This window comes from Bufo bufo, chromosome 5, assembly GCF_905171765.1.
Source record: "Bufo bufo chromosome 5, aBufBuf1.1, whole genome shotgun sequence".
Classification (NCBI taxonomy): Eukaryota; Metazoa; Chordata; class Amphibia; order Anura; family Bufonidae; genus Bufo; species Bufo bufo.
This window is the reverse complement of record NC_053393.1, coordinates 270,879,983-270,895,320: the sequence shown is the minus strand read 5'-3', so window position 1 is coordinate 270,895,320 and position 15,338 is coordinate 270,879,983. Positions and strand designations below refer to the sequence as shown.

The following is a 15,338-nucleotide window of genomic DNA, read 5'->3' as shown; positions in this document are numbered from 1 at the left end:
TATCTATAGAAATACAATTTGTATCGCCGTATCCATAATGACCCAATCTATTAAAATATCACATTAAATCAACCCACAGTGAACACGGAAAAACAAACAAAAGAAAATGCCAGAATGGTCACCTCACTTCCCACCCCAAAAAATATTTGAATTAAAAAATTTATCAAAAGTCCCATGTATCCCAAAATGGCATAAATAAACATATATCCTATCAACACCTTAAGGACCCAGGACGAGAATGCTCGTCCTAAATGGCCGATACTTTGCGCCCCAGGACGAGCATTCTCGTCCTGCGGTCCTTCCTCCCATGTGCGGTCCGGAAATAAGCAGCACGGATCCGGCTGTTACTGATAGCCGGATCCCTGCTGCATCCACCCGCAATGGTGATAACACTTATTCCGGTGGATTAACCCCTCATATGCCACGGTCATCGTTGACCGCGGCATATGGGAGGTTTGCGCTCCCTCTCCTTAACCATCGGGTCCCCGTGCTGCGGTGGCGGGGACCCGAAGGTTGCCATGGCAGCCCCAAGCCATTCCAAGGTCTTGGGGCCCAGCAAGTACAGTGGCCTATGAGGCCCAGCTACCAGGCTGGGTCTTATAGGCAAACGATCAGTGTATTACACTGATAGTCAATGCAGTACAATACAGATGCATTGTGCTGCATTGAAACAGGAATCAGACCCTGTAATGTTGAAGTCCCATATTGGGACAAAAATTTAAAATAATAAAAGTGGGGGGAAGAAAAAAAAAGTGTTTTTAACAATAAAAAAATTTATGTTTCAATAAAAAAAAGCCCCTTTCCCATAAAAAGAGACATATAAAAGCCAAAGACATATTAGGTATCACCGCGTGCGTAACAATCTGCTCTATAAAAATATCACATGATCAACCCAGTCTGGTCAAAACCGTTAAAAAAAATAATATATAATTATTATTATAAAAACTATGCAAAAAAAAAAAGCCTTTTTTTGTCACCTTACATCACAAAAAGTGTAATACCAAGCGACCAAAAAGTCATGCACCCTAAAATAGTACCAATCAAACCGTCATCTCATCCCGAAAAAATTGAGCCCCTACATAAGACAGTCGCCCAGGAGAAAAAAAAAAGCCTTTCAGAATACGGAGACACTAAAAAATATATTTGGAAATGAGGTGGGCGAACGGAGCCTCTAGGACCATATAATAAAAGTTAAAATTACACGAAAACGGGGGCATACTTAAATAAAAGAAATGCAGAGTTAAATTCAGGTGCCATTTTCACATCTATAATGTCAGCCTGTTTAATAGCGAAAATTGGGCTGACAAACCCTTTAAAAAAATGGGGTTTGGAAATTTTCTGAAAAATTTCAAGATTTACTTCTAAACTTCTAACGTCTCAAAAAAGAAAATGTAATTTACAAAATGATCCAAACATGAAGTAGACATATAGGAAATGTAAAGTAATAACTATTTTAGGGAGGTATCACTGTTTTAAAAGCGGAGAAATTGAAATTTTGAAAATTGCTAATTTTTCAAAAATTTTTGTAAAATTTTTTTACCACCGTCATGAAGTACAATATGTGACGAGAAAACAAACAAACAATCTCAGAATGGCTTGGATAAGTAAAAGAGTTTTAAAGTTATCACCACATAAAGTGTCAGATTTGCAAAAAATGGCCTGGCCCTTAAAGTGGACCTTTCACTTGTATACAAACTAAAAACCATCTATATCAGTGGGCAGAGCGGCGCCCAGGGGTCCCCCTGCACTTACTAGTATGTCTGGGCGCCGCTCCGTTCGCCCGGTATAGGCTCCGGTGTCTGTGCTCACTGGACTGATTTTTTTGTATGAGGCGTGTCCCTTGCTGCAGCGCTGGCCAATCGCAGCGCACAGCTCATAGCCTGGCTAAAAAAGAGCCCTCACACAGCTCTGTCAGAAGGGGGGGGGGGGGGGGGGGGGGGGGGAAGGTGTCAGAGTATGGCAACACAAAGAATTTTTTTTTAAGTGAACACACTAAAAATTTAAATGAAATCCTAAAAACAATGGTGGAGTTGTTTTTGCACACTGCCACCCATTTTTATTTTTATTTTTAAGTTACACGATTGATCTCAAAATGGGGTACAACTTGCCCGCATAAAACGCATATATACAAATTATAAAACAAAAAACAGAGCCCAACGCCTCATTCACACGTCAGTGTTTGGCCAGTGATTTCCATCAGTGATTTTGAGGCAAAACCAGGTGTGGCTCTAAACACAGAACAGGAGCAGATCTTTCCCTTATGTCTGTGGAGGCTACAATCCTGGTTTTGGCTCACAATCACTGATGGAAATCACTGACCAAACACTGACATCTGAATAAGGCCTGAAATACCAAACTAGGGTGTGGTGTGTCCTATTGGGTTAATTAAAAACTTGCAATTAAAATGTAATCACATATTAACTATATGTGAATATTCTTTTATGTTTTTATTGTTTATGTTTTATTTTTTTTTATTTATTTTTTTTGGGGGGGGGGGATTATTGTTATTTTTCAAACATTCTTTTTTACAAAAAATTGTGGATGGACCCAGTTTTTGAAGTTACTCCATGTATTTTGCTTCCTATATGGCTCTTTGCCCCTTTTATGACATGAGGCGGGAGAAGGCCTTAAATGGTTATCTGGGATTTTGGTATTGACGGCCTATCCTCAATATAACACCAAACCAAACTCATCCCTTATTAACAAAATTACAATTCTGATACGCAACATATAAGACAATCAATTAAATAACAATTACATTAACCCCTTCGCTACCGAGCCACTTTTCACATTAAATCCCGGACCGTTTTTTGCAAATCTAACATGTTACTTTATGTGGTATTAACTTTGCAACGGGTTTTCGTATCCAAGCCATTCAGAGACTTCTCGTGACACATTGTACTTCATGTTAGTGATAAATTTGAGTTAATATATATTTCACTTTTTTTTAAATAAATAAAAAAGAAAATTTGGAGAAATTCACTATTTTCTAAATATGAATTTCTCTGCTTTTATGGCAAATATTTATACCTAACAAAATTATTATTTTACAATTTCCATATGCTTACTTTATGTTGGCATTATTTTGTAAATGTTATTTCATTTGTTTAGGACACTAGAAAGCTTAGAATGTTGGAAGCAATTTTTCTAAATTTCAACTATTTTTTTTTCAAAAGCCATCTTTTTTTAAGCACCAATTCTGTTATAAAGTGTTTTTTAGAGGCTTATATAATGGAAACCACCCATAAATGACCCTATTTTAAAAACTACACACCTCAAATTATTCAAAACTGATGTTACAAACTTTGACGTGTTCAATCAAAAAGCAGCCTAAAGCTGTTCTGCTTTATGGGCCTGTGTGGTCCAAGCAGACTACCGCAATGTGTAAAGCAAATTGTATAAAACGGGCAGTAGTAAAATATAACCTTTAATCTAATATCTAAAATTGAAAGCCCACAATTCTGTTCATAGACACCACTACCATTGGGAAAGTATCACCAGTGGTCCCTACCATCAAGGTTTAATCCTTAAAGATGGAGGGAGAAAAAAAAAAAGAGGGTAAACTAACATGGAGACGCAACGCTTCTTACCATATAGTCTACACAGGTGGTGACTTGCTTCAAATATTGCACACCATCAGGTTGTTCTCCTCCCTCAAAGACGGGGAAACTGCTGTATTCCACTGACCAATACCACGCTGCTGTATCACTGTCTGGTCCATGTATGTGTATATAGCTGACAGAGACAACCAACACCAGACACAGGGTAGGTTCTACCACCAATAATGAAGGGTGCAAGAAAACCTATATAAGTGCTCAAGTAGATAGATAATGATAGATGTATGTGTCCCTACGCGTTTCATCTAGTTTATAGCCCCAAAATAGTCAGGGGACACGGGGCTGACACTACAACAATATGGACAGATTTGTCCTCAATGTGGCCATCCAGGGCGGTGTATGGTCCCACCTCCGGATCCAAATACCCCTTGTAAGATGGGGGGTGTTGCGGCAAAGGTTTGCTCCCAGAAATGATGTCTGGCGTCCCTTGTTTTGCCTGTGGCAACTTTAACATGATCCTTAAGAATTAAAGGAAAATGGAGGCGAAATAAAAAATAAAAAAAAATTAAATTAAATTCTTCAGATTTTCAATTTCTTCATTACTGTAACATAGCAAGGGTTAAAAAGGAAAATAAATATCAATATTTGTTAGGCCTCATGCACACGACCGTTGTGTGCATCCGTGGCCGTTGTGCCGTTTTCCGTTTTTTTTCGCGGACCCACTGACTTTCAATGGGTCCGTGGAAAAAAATCGGAAAATGCACCATTTTGCAGCCGAGACCGTGATCCGTGTATCCTGTCCGTCAAAAAAATATGACCTGTCCTATTTTTTTGACGGACAACGGTTCACGGACCCATTCAAGTCAATGGGTCCATGAAAGAACACGGATGCACACAAGATTGGCATCCGTGTCCATGATCCGTGGCCGTAGGTTACTTTCATATAGACTGATCCGAAGATCCGTCTGCATAAAGCTTTTTCAGAGCTGAGTTTTCACTTCGTGAAAACTCAGATCCGACAGTATATTCTAACACAGAGGCGTTCCCATAGTGATGGGGACGCTTCTAGTTAGAATATACTGAGAACTGTGTACATGACTGCCCCCTGCTGCCTGGCAGCACCCGATCTCTTACAGGGGGCAGTGATCCGTACAATTAACCCCTCAGGTGCTGCACCTGAAGGGGTTAATTGTGCGTATCATAGCCCCCTGTAAGAGATCCGGGGCTGCCAGGCAGCAGGGGGCAGACCCCCCCTCCCCAGTTTGAATATCATTGGTGGCACGGTGTGCGGCCTCCCCCGGCCCCCCTCCCTCTATTGCATTAATAACATTGGTGGCAGTGTGCGGCCTCCCTTCCCCCCCCCCCCTCCCGATCATTGGTGGCAGCAGAGTTCCGATCGGAGGCCCAGCGATTAAACTAGGACTCCGATCGGAAGTCTATGCCAGCCTCAGTGCCTCATCACATCTCCTGCCACACTGCGCCGTGATTTGCCAGCCACACTGCCTCATCACATTAGCAGCCATAATTCCCTCTCACTATGCCAGTCTCAATGCCACCTGGCAACCACAGTGTCATCACATTGCAAGGCACAGTGTTTAATCACAGTGCCCGCTGACTACGCTAGCCACAGAGCACTATCATAAGTAGGGCCAGTTCACACCACTTATTCTCCCCCCCCCCCTATTATTGGTGGCAGCGGAGTTCCGATCGTAGTCCCAGTTTAACCGCTGGGGCTCCGATCGGTAACCATGGCAACCGGGACGCTACTGCAGTCCTGGTTGCCATGGTTACTTAGCAATAGTAGAAGCATCATACTTACCTGCTGGCTGCTGCGATGTCTGTGTCCGGCCGGGAGCTCCTCCTACTGGTAAGTGACAGGTCTGTGCGGTGCATTGCTGTCACTTACCAGTAGGAGGAGCTCCCGGCCGGACACAGACATCGCAGCAGCCAGCAGGTAAGTATGATGCTTCTACTATTGCTAAGTAACCATGGCAACCAGGACTGCAGTAGCGTCCTGGGGTTGCCATGGTTACCGATCGGAGCCCCAGCGGTTAAACTGGGACTCCGATCGGAACTCCGCTGCCACCAATGATGGGGGGGAGAGAATAAGTGGTGTGAACTGGCCCTACTTATGATAGTGCTCTGTGGCTAGCGTAGTCAGCGAGCACTGTGATTAAACACTGTGGCTTGCAATGTGATGAGACACTGTGGTTGCCAGGTGGCATTGAGACTGGCATAGTGAGGGAATTATGGCTTCTAATGTGTTGAGGCAGTGTGTCTGGCAAATCACGGCGCACTGTGGCAGGAGATGTGATGAGGCACTGAGGCTGGCATAGACTTCCGATCGGAGTCCCAGTTTAATCGCTGGGGCTCCGATCGGAACTCTGCTGCCACCAATGATCAGGGGGGGGGGGGGGGGAGAAGGGAGGTCGCACACTGCCACCAATGTTATTAATGCAATAGAGGGAGGGTGGGGGGGGCCGCACTGGCCACCAATGAAATTTAAACTGGGGAGGGAGGGGGGTCTGCCCCCTGCTGCCTGGCAGCCCCGGATCTCTTACTGGGGGCTATGATACGCACAATTAACCCCTTCAGGTGCGGCACCTGAGGGGTTAATTGTGCTAATCACGGCCCCCTGTAAGAGATCGGGTGCTGCCAGGCAGCAGGGGGCAGTCATGTACACAGTTTGTAGTATATTCTAACTAGAAGCGTCCCCATCACCATGGGAACGCCTCTATGTTAGAATATACTGTCGGATATGAGTTAGATCGTGAAACCTCATATCCGACAGTATATTCTATGTAACTCATATCCGACAGTATATTCTAACATAGAGGCGTTCCCATGGTGATGGGGACGCTTCAAGTTAAAATATACCATCGGATTGGAGAAAACTCCGATCCGATGGTATAAAAGAGACTCCAGACTTTACATTGAAAGTCAATGGGGACGGATCCGTTTGCAATTGCACCATATTGTGTCAACGTCAAACGGATCCGTCCCCATTGACTTGCATTGTAATACAGGACGGATCCGTTTGGCTCCGCACGGCCAGGCGGACACCAAAACGACTTTTTTTTCATGTCCGTGGATCCTCCAAAAATCAAGGAAGACCCACGGATGAAAAAACGGTCACAGATCACGGAAAAACGGAACCCAGTTTGGCGGACCGTGAAAAAATACGGTCGTGTGCATGAGGCCTTACCCTGATTCTGCAGTTTACAAAGACCCCCATATGTGCACAAAAAAGGACATATGAGCGCATAGCAGGGTTCAAAAGTGAAGGAGTGTCATTGGGCTTTTGGAGGACAGATTTTGCAGGAGTGGATTTTGGGAGCTATGTCGCATATGAAGACAACCTGAGGTACACCTACAGTGGAAACCCCCAAAAAGTGACCCCATTTTGAAAACTACACCCCCCCTCAAGGAATATTTCAAGGTGTGTAGTGAGCACTTTGACTCATCAGGCGTTTCACAGAATTAGGAAACACTTGCCTGTGAAAATGAAAATATAGGATTACACTTACCGGTAATCATTTTTCCTTGAGCCTATGACAGCACCCATGGATAGCATCCGCCCCCTTCCTCAGGACAGGAAACAGGAAGCACAGCCTCTTCAAAAGGGAGGTACAACCCCCAACATGCCAGTCCTATTCCAAGAACTAAGGAGACAAAAACCAGACTACACCACAACAAATCTACAACAGAACAAATGCTTATATCCGTGTGTACATAGAAGTATATGTAAACACACACGTATATCTCTCTCTATAATATATATATATATATATATATATATATATATATATATATATATATATATATATATATATATTTTTTTTTTTATTTTTTTTTATTTTTTTTGGGAGGGAATTAGGCGGGTGCTGTCATAGGCTCAAGGAAAAATGATTACCGGTAAGTGTAATCCTATATTTCCCCCCTCGCCTATGACAGCACCCATGGATATCTAGGCGAGATTATCTAGGGTGGGACAACTGCTTGGAGGACTTTACGCCCAAACCCTAAACCTCCCTGTGAAGGAAGCTGCAGTCTATAGTGCTTAAAGAAGGTATGAGAAGAACTCCACGTAGCAGCTCTGCAAATCTGGTCAATAGAAGCGGAAGCTCTTTCTGCCCAGGATGTAGACACCGCTCTTGTTGAGTGTGCTCCAAACCCGGCAGGAGGAGGAACCCCTTTAGAGGAATATGCAAGATAAATGGCTTGTTTTATATATCTGGCAATGGACTGAGAGGAAGCAGGGGAGCCCTTCTTCTGTCCCTGAAAAGAAACCACAAGTTTAGAGGACGACCTCCAGTCCTGAGTGGCAGAAAGGTATTGAATTAGACACCTTCTAACATCGAGGCAATGGAATTCCCTTTCCTTCTGATTCTTGGGTGAGGAACAGAAGGAAGGTAAAACTATATCTTGAGACCGGTGAAAGGATGATGAAACCTTTGGAAGGAAGGCAGGGTCAGGAGATAAAATAACCCTATCTTCTAAAATATTAAGATATGGTCTCTCGATTGAGAAGGCCGATATCTCACTCACTCTTCTAGCTGAAGTAATGGCTAGCAAAAAAACTAATTTATAGGTTAGGATCTTTATTGAGATATCCTCAATAGGCTCAAAGGGATCCCTGGTTAAGGCAGACAAGACTAGATTTAGATCCCAGGGGGGAACTCTAGACTTCTGGACGGGAGCAAGTTTAGAAATTGCAATTACAAATCTTTTAATCCAGGGGTGGTCTGCTAACTTATACTCAAAGAGAGCACTTAAGACAGAGATATGAACCTTCAAAGTACTAGGCCTCAGTTTTTTATTCCAGCCCTCCTGGAGGAAGCTAAGGACTAGAGGCAACTCGGGGGGCTCCAAGACATTAACTGGCTTATCTGCAAATCTAAGGAAGGCCCTCCAAACCCTCAAATAGATCTTAGAAGTAACAGCTTTCCTACTGGACAAAAGGGTGTTTATCACTTCCCCAGAGAGACCCTTCATCTCTAGGATCCGCCTCTCAACAGCCAGGCTGTCAAGTGCAGGCTCTCTAACTCTGGATGAAGTATCGGCCCCTGCACTAGTAGCCCCGGGAAGACAGGAAGTACCCAGGGATCTGCTACTGACATCCTCCTTAGCCAGGAAAACCAGACCCTCCTGGGCCAAAAGGGGGCTATAGTAATTACTAGGGCCTTCTCCTCCCGAATCTTCCTCAGGACTCTTGGGAGTAGTTTTATAGGAGGGAAGGCGTACAGGAGGCCTACTCTCCATGATTGGGCCAATGCGTCCACCGCCGTGGGCCGCTCTAATGGGGACAGAGAGAAGAAACTTTTCACTTTTCTGTTTCCCCTTGTGGCAAAGAGATCTACCACCGGGAGACCCCAAAGAGCCACAATGTCGCTGAAGACCTGTTGATTCAGGGACCATTCCCCCTGTCGAACACAATGCCTGCTCAGAACAATGTCCTGAACCCTGGAGACTAGCAGAGAAATTTTCCGTGTAGGAAGAAAACACGTTTGTTTCTGGGAGTCGAGGAGTAGCCCCAGAAAGGTGCATATCTGGCTTGGCACAAGAGTGGATTTCTGGAGATTTAACTCCCAACCCAACTTCACCAGCACCTCCCTGAACCAGGAAATCTGATCGATTAATTGATCTGGTTCTCGAGAGAGAGAAGGAGGAAATCGTCTAGATAGGGAATGACAATCAGATCCTTCTCCCTCAGATGAGCCATCATCTCTGCTACAATCTTTGTGAAAAGCCTGGGTGCCTGAGACAACCCAAACGGCAGGGCCCGAAACTGTACATGTAGGAGTCTGTCCGGGAACTAAACTGCTACTCTTAGATACCTCTGGTGACTGGGATGGATTGGAACGTGGTAATAAGCGTCCCTGAGATCCAGGGTCGCAATGTAGCAGCCTGGAAATAAATTTGGGATTATGGAACTGATAGTCTCCATACGAAACCTCTCGTACACCAGGTATTTGTTGAGCAGCCTCAGATTTATTATAGTACGGAAGGTGCCATTTGGCTTCTTTACAAGGAAAAGCGTTGAATAGTATCCCGTCTCCCTCTCTTGAGCTGGGACCTCCTGCAGGACCCTTTTCTTCAGTAAATCCGAAATCTCCAGACTTAATGCTTCTAGCTTCTCTGGGCTGGAGCGATAGTCCGTCAAAACGAATCTCTCTGGAGGAGTTCTTAGGAAGTTCAGGCAATAGCCCTCTGAAATGATTGAAAGAATCCAAGGGCTGTTCGAGATCTTCCGCCACTGCTCTGCGAAGAGGGAGAGACGACCTCCAACCGGGGGTCTGGCGTCATTGCGGAGGTTTTTTAGAGGCCTCTCCTCCTGAAAAAAGAAACCCCTTGTTCCTTCTAGCCGCATTACCAGACTGTCTGGGAGTTTCTCTTCTCTTGAAGTTAAATCTGGATGTCTGAGAACGAAAGGGCTTTTTAGGAGGCTGCTGATGCATAGAAGGGAAACCCTTCTTTCTGTCAGAAGCCTTTTCCAGCAGATCGTCCAAAGTGGGCCCGAAGAGAAATTCCCCCTGACAGGGAATAGCACACAATTTCGCCTTTGAACCTGCATCTCCCTTCCAGTTCTTTAACCAAATCGCTCTGCGGGCGGAATTTGAAAGAGCTGCGGCTCTCGCTGACAGCTTCAGGGAGTCCACTGAGGCATCTGCTAAAAAGTCGATGGCACTATACAGAGTTGGAAATGACGAGAGCAATTGTTCCACGGGCGCTCCCATCTTTATTTGCTCTTCCATCTCTTTCATCCAAACCTTTAAAGACCTAGCAACAGAAGTGGCGGCTATAGCGGGCCTGAATGAGCCAGCTGTCGCCTCCCAGTTCTTCTTTAAATAGACCTCGGCTCTTCTGTCCATTGGATCCTTCAGAGTACCCGAGTCTTCAAACGGGAGTGCTGCTCTCTTAGAGATTTTCGCTACCGGAGCATCTAGCTTCGGGGCTCTATCCCAGTCAGCAGAGGCTTTGTCTTCGAAGGGATACTTCCTTTTTAAGGAAGACGGCACAAAAATTTTTCTATCTGGCCTACTCCATTCACTCTTAATTACCGAAGTTATGTTTTCATGTACATCAAAACACTTCAGCCTCCTAGGCCCTAAGCCCTCAAACATGGAATCTCTCATGGACTGGGGTTCTGCCTGATCGTCAAGCCCCATAGTTGCCCTGACGATCCCGACTAGGGAATTAATGTTCTCTGGAAGGAACAGAGGTCTCCCTGCCAGTTGCTCATCCTGGGAGTGATCCGAGGACGGAAGTTCTCCCTCCTCCTCTAATCCCGATAACTCCTGATCACTTGAAGCGGGATTAGAGACAGCAGTGGAAGTGCAAGGGCGATCAAGTAGATTACTCAAGGACTTCTTCACTGATTCTTTAACCTCATCCTTGATAATCTTTTTTAGGCTTGATAAGAGAGAGGGGGCCTCATCCTCCAACAATTTGCCCACGCAGGCCTGGCAGGCAGGTTTACCCCAACCGGACGGTAGCTTTCCTTTGCAAATAGCACAGCCCCGCTCCTTGGACCTTGACCCCCTTTTCTCTTTGGAAGTCTAAACACATAAAATAAACAAAGACTCCCATCAAGATCTGAAATAAATGAAAAAAAGCAGGGCATTCACCCCTCTTACCCCCACCGGTACCAAGGATTTGTTGGTGGTTTCAGTGGGTTCTGCGCGCTGTGTGGGCTCCATTTTCTGCCACTGGCTTTCGTCTATGGAGGTCACTGCAGGCCAAAAACACCAGCCTGCAGTGAGAGCTGGCTGGATTTGAACTTGCCGGGCGCGTACCAGCAACCTCCTCTTCCGGCCCAAGGCCACGCCTCCTCCCTCTGCAGAATCAGGAGGCCAGGATCCGGCGACAGCTAATGACGTCAGCGCTGGCCTGACCTACCCGGAAGTGATGGCGTCGCGCCCCGCGCGAACGCCAGACCGCAGCCGAACATACAGCACGGCCGCAGCGGTTCGCCGTGCTGGGGACACACAGGGCGGCCCCGACGGGGGAGTGACCGGAACGAGGGGGAGTCCAGAGGTCCAGGCTTCAGCAGCGGCTTCCGAGGAAGGCTTACGCCGCTCGGGTAGGCCCTCTTCCCACGGGTAACAAAACTAAGGGGCTCCCGCAGCTCTGTCTCTTCATGCTGTGCATCCACCCTGTCCCTTAGGACAGGAAACAGAACTGGCATGTTGGGGGTTGTACCTCCCTTTTGAAGAGGCTGTGCTTCCTGTTTCCTGTCCTGAGGAAGGGGGCGGATGCTATCCATGGGTGCTGTCATAGGCGAGGGGGGAAAATTACATTTATTTCCAGAAAAAGTTGCTTTACACCCACATTTTTCACTTTAAAAAAAGGGGAAACAGGACAAAATGCACCCCACATTTTGGTACCCATTTTCCCCTGAATACAGCAACACCACACATGTGCTTGTAGTATACTGTATGGGCACACAGCAGGGCTCTAGATTTAAACAGAAAAATATGTATTCTGCAGGCCTGAATTTGCAGGAGTGGATTTTAGGTGCCATGACACACGTTAATAATTCTAGAGGTCCCAGAAATTAAAAACCCCAAAAAGTGGCATTTTGGAAAGAGCACCCCCGTACGAACATTTTAAGTGGTGGAAAGGGCACTTTTCAGCAAACAGGTGTCTCACAGAAGGCAGAAACACTTGCTAAAGGATTTCAAAGCACGCATTTGTGAAAATGAAAAATTACTAGCAGACCCCAATTTTTCACTTTCACAAGGGGTTAAAGGAGAAAATGCACCCCAGTATGTGTTCCCCATTTTCTCCCCTATCAGGAAACACCACATATGTGCTTGTAGCCTACTCTATGGGCGCACAGCAGGCAGACGGCCAAATATGGATTTTGCTGGCAGGCCTGAATTGGCATACATGGATTTTAGGTGCCATGTCGCATGTTAATTCCTGAGGTCCCCAGAAAATAAAACCCCAAGAAGTGACCATTTTTGGAAAGTGCACCCCTGGAAATGGCACCTTTGACCAAACTGATGTTTCACAGAAGGCAGAACACTTGTCAAAGGATTTAAAAGCACACGGTTGTGAAAATGATAAATTACTACCAGACCCCAATTTCTCACTTTCACAAGGGGTAACAGGAGAAAATGCACCCCAGTATATGTTCCCCATTTTCTCCCCATTCAGGAAATACCCCATATGTGCTTGTAGCCTGCTGTATGGGCGCACAGCAGGGCTCTAGAGCCAAACGGCAAAATATGGATTTTGCAGGCCTGAATTGGCAGACATGGATTTTTAGGTGCCATGTCGCATGTTAAAAAATTCCTGAGGTCCCCAGAAATGAAAATCCCCAATAAGTGACTCCATTTTGGAAATTGCACCCCTGTACGAACATTTTAAGGGGTGGAAAGGGCACCTTTGACCAAACTGGTGTTTTACAGAAATTAATATGCAGTGGTTGGTGAAAAGTGGATATGTAAGCTCTGTGGACAAAATCAGATATAAAGGTGGTAAAATTACAGGGTACATCAAGGATGAGTGGTAGATTCTGAAACAATCCTTGATGCACAGGCCAGGTTTTTCAGGGAAGGTTTCGCAATGGTGAATGGTGTCTTTCCTTATCCCCCTTTTGGAACACACCCTGCATTTTTTTGGGGTCCTTCCTTTTCTCGCTGTTTGGGGGACTTCACGAGGGACGGGCCTAATTTTGAACAGACGGTCAAATGTGGGGTCTCATTCTGGGGTGGGCACTGTGCATTATTGTTATAATGCAAAAACTTCAGTATTGATTGGAATCAATTAAGTGCCATGGTATTACTGTAAATTGGAGTGTGGTACAAGACATCCGCACTCCAATACTAAGTAATCATTGGCTTTTAACAAGGCCCATATGGAGCAAAAGCCCCCAAAATGTCATCCTCTCTGCTGCATTTACTGGGGTCCAACCTAGGGGTCTAGTGTATGGCGATGTAGGGTTCTGAGCAATGAATTGCTGGGCGTATAAATCTGTTTGGGTTACCATCAAATTTATAAAACCTTCAGAGAAAAGGATTTAAAAAAAATCCATTTTAGTGAAGCCCGTACAATCTGTATTCTAGAGCTGCCCACAAACTCAGGAATTTGGGGCTGATAATCCTCAGGGGTTGGGGTCCATGTGGGCTCACTCTGGGGGGCTGCCTCCGCTGTTACCCAGGGGCACCTTCTAGAGGGTTCCTCATCAGCCGATAAGGATGATGAGAGGGTAGAGGAGTAGAGGAAAGTGGCATCCTCTTCTCCCTCACTGGCAGACTCTATCAGAGGCAAGGATGGCGTATGCCTCTTCAGCCAAGTATACTCGTTGGGATGGATGGGCCATTTATATTTAATGCGGTGTGACATGTGAAATGTGTAAACCTTTATTTATTGTGAGGGGTATATATGTTGTGTTTTCACACGTGAAGGGGCTTGTGCACGATCTCTGTGTGTGCGTGCTGCAGAGCACCGAACAGTAGTGTGCTAATTTTTTTCATTTATTTATTTTTTACATTTTTTTTTGTCTGAAAAAAGAGCTGCAGTTCCAAAAACTGTAGTATAAAAATTCACTACAGTGTTAAAAAAAAGTGAACACTGGCTAAAGATTAACTTAACGTATTTTTCGCCCTCTAAGACTCACCGGCCCATAAGACGCACCTAGGTTTTAGAGGAGGACAATAAGAAAAAAATATTTTTAAAAATAGACCTCAGGTCAGACCACCATTAAGACCCCAATGTGAATGACCCCCAATCAGACCTCAGCTCAGACTGCAATGTGAATGACCCCCAATCAGACCTCAGATAAGAGCCCCCATTGCCTCATATCAGCCCCATATTGCCTCAGATTACCCCCCCGAGCAGCCCCATATTGCCTCAGATTACCCCCCTCGAGCAGCCCCATATTGCCTCAGATTACCCCCCCCAGCAGCCCCATATTGCCTCAGATTGCAGCCCCATATTGCCTCAGATTAACCCCCCCCCCCCCCCCCCAGCAGCCCCATATTGCCATGTTTATTTTATAAAACACTTACCTCTCCTGCTCCTCACCGCCCGCAATCTGCTTCCTCCTGATGTCGGCTGTGCTGTGAACTGGCGCGCACAGCGTGAGGTCACAGAGCGTCCTGAGGCTGTGCGCAGCCACTGCACAGCCGACAGCCGAGGACCAGGAAGCGGTGAGTACAGAGCCTTCACCGCTTCCTGGTCCTCCGGTACTAATGAGCACTTCCATAATGGAAGCGCTCATTAGTATTCGCCCCATAAGACACAAGGGCATTTTCCCCTGACTTTTGGGGGGAAAAAACGCATCTTATGGGGCAATAGATAATTTATAGATGGATATACCTTATTTATCTATAAGCACTTCCTGCTTACACACAGCGATGCCGTAACCTGGAGCATGCGCATTATGACTAATCACACTTCGAGCATGGCGTTACAACATATGATATATCTGATCCACCTGTTGGGTATGGCTATATGTTTTCCTCTCTTTTGTTCTCCACCCCTTCATCATGTTTTTATTGTTGTTTTAATTGAGTTATTTACATTGTTACTATGCACAGATGCACTTTATTATTCATACATACATGAATTTTGTATGTTATGCAGCACTGCCATTTTTATTAAATTGTCGCATCATCTTTTACATATGTTATGCTATTGATCACTGTTTTTTACCACCATATAATATTTTTATTTATATATTGAATAATTATGTCATTAATTGCACATGGCTGTTTTATATCCATGGCCAGGTGCAGGGTGGATAAAAATCAATGATTTTAAAAAAATGAT

At 45.2% G+C, this 15,338-nt stretch overlaps 1 protein-coding gene across 1 annotated transcript in view; it reads right to left on the bottom strand.

Moving 5' to 3' along the window:
• Window positions 1-15,338, bottom strand: part of PDIA4 (protein disulfide isomerase family A member 4) — a 272,038-nt gene that overhangs the window by 208,283 nt on the left and 48,417 nt on the right.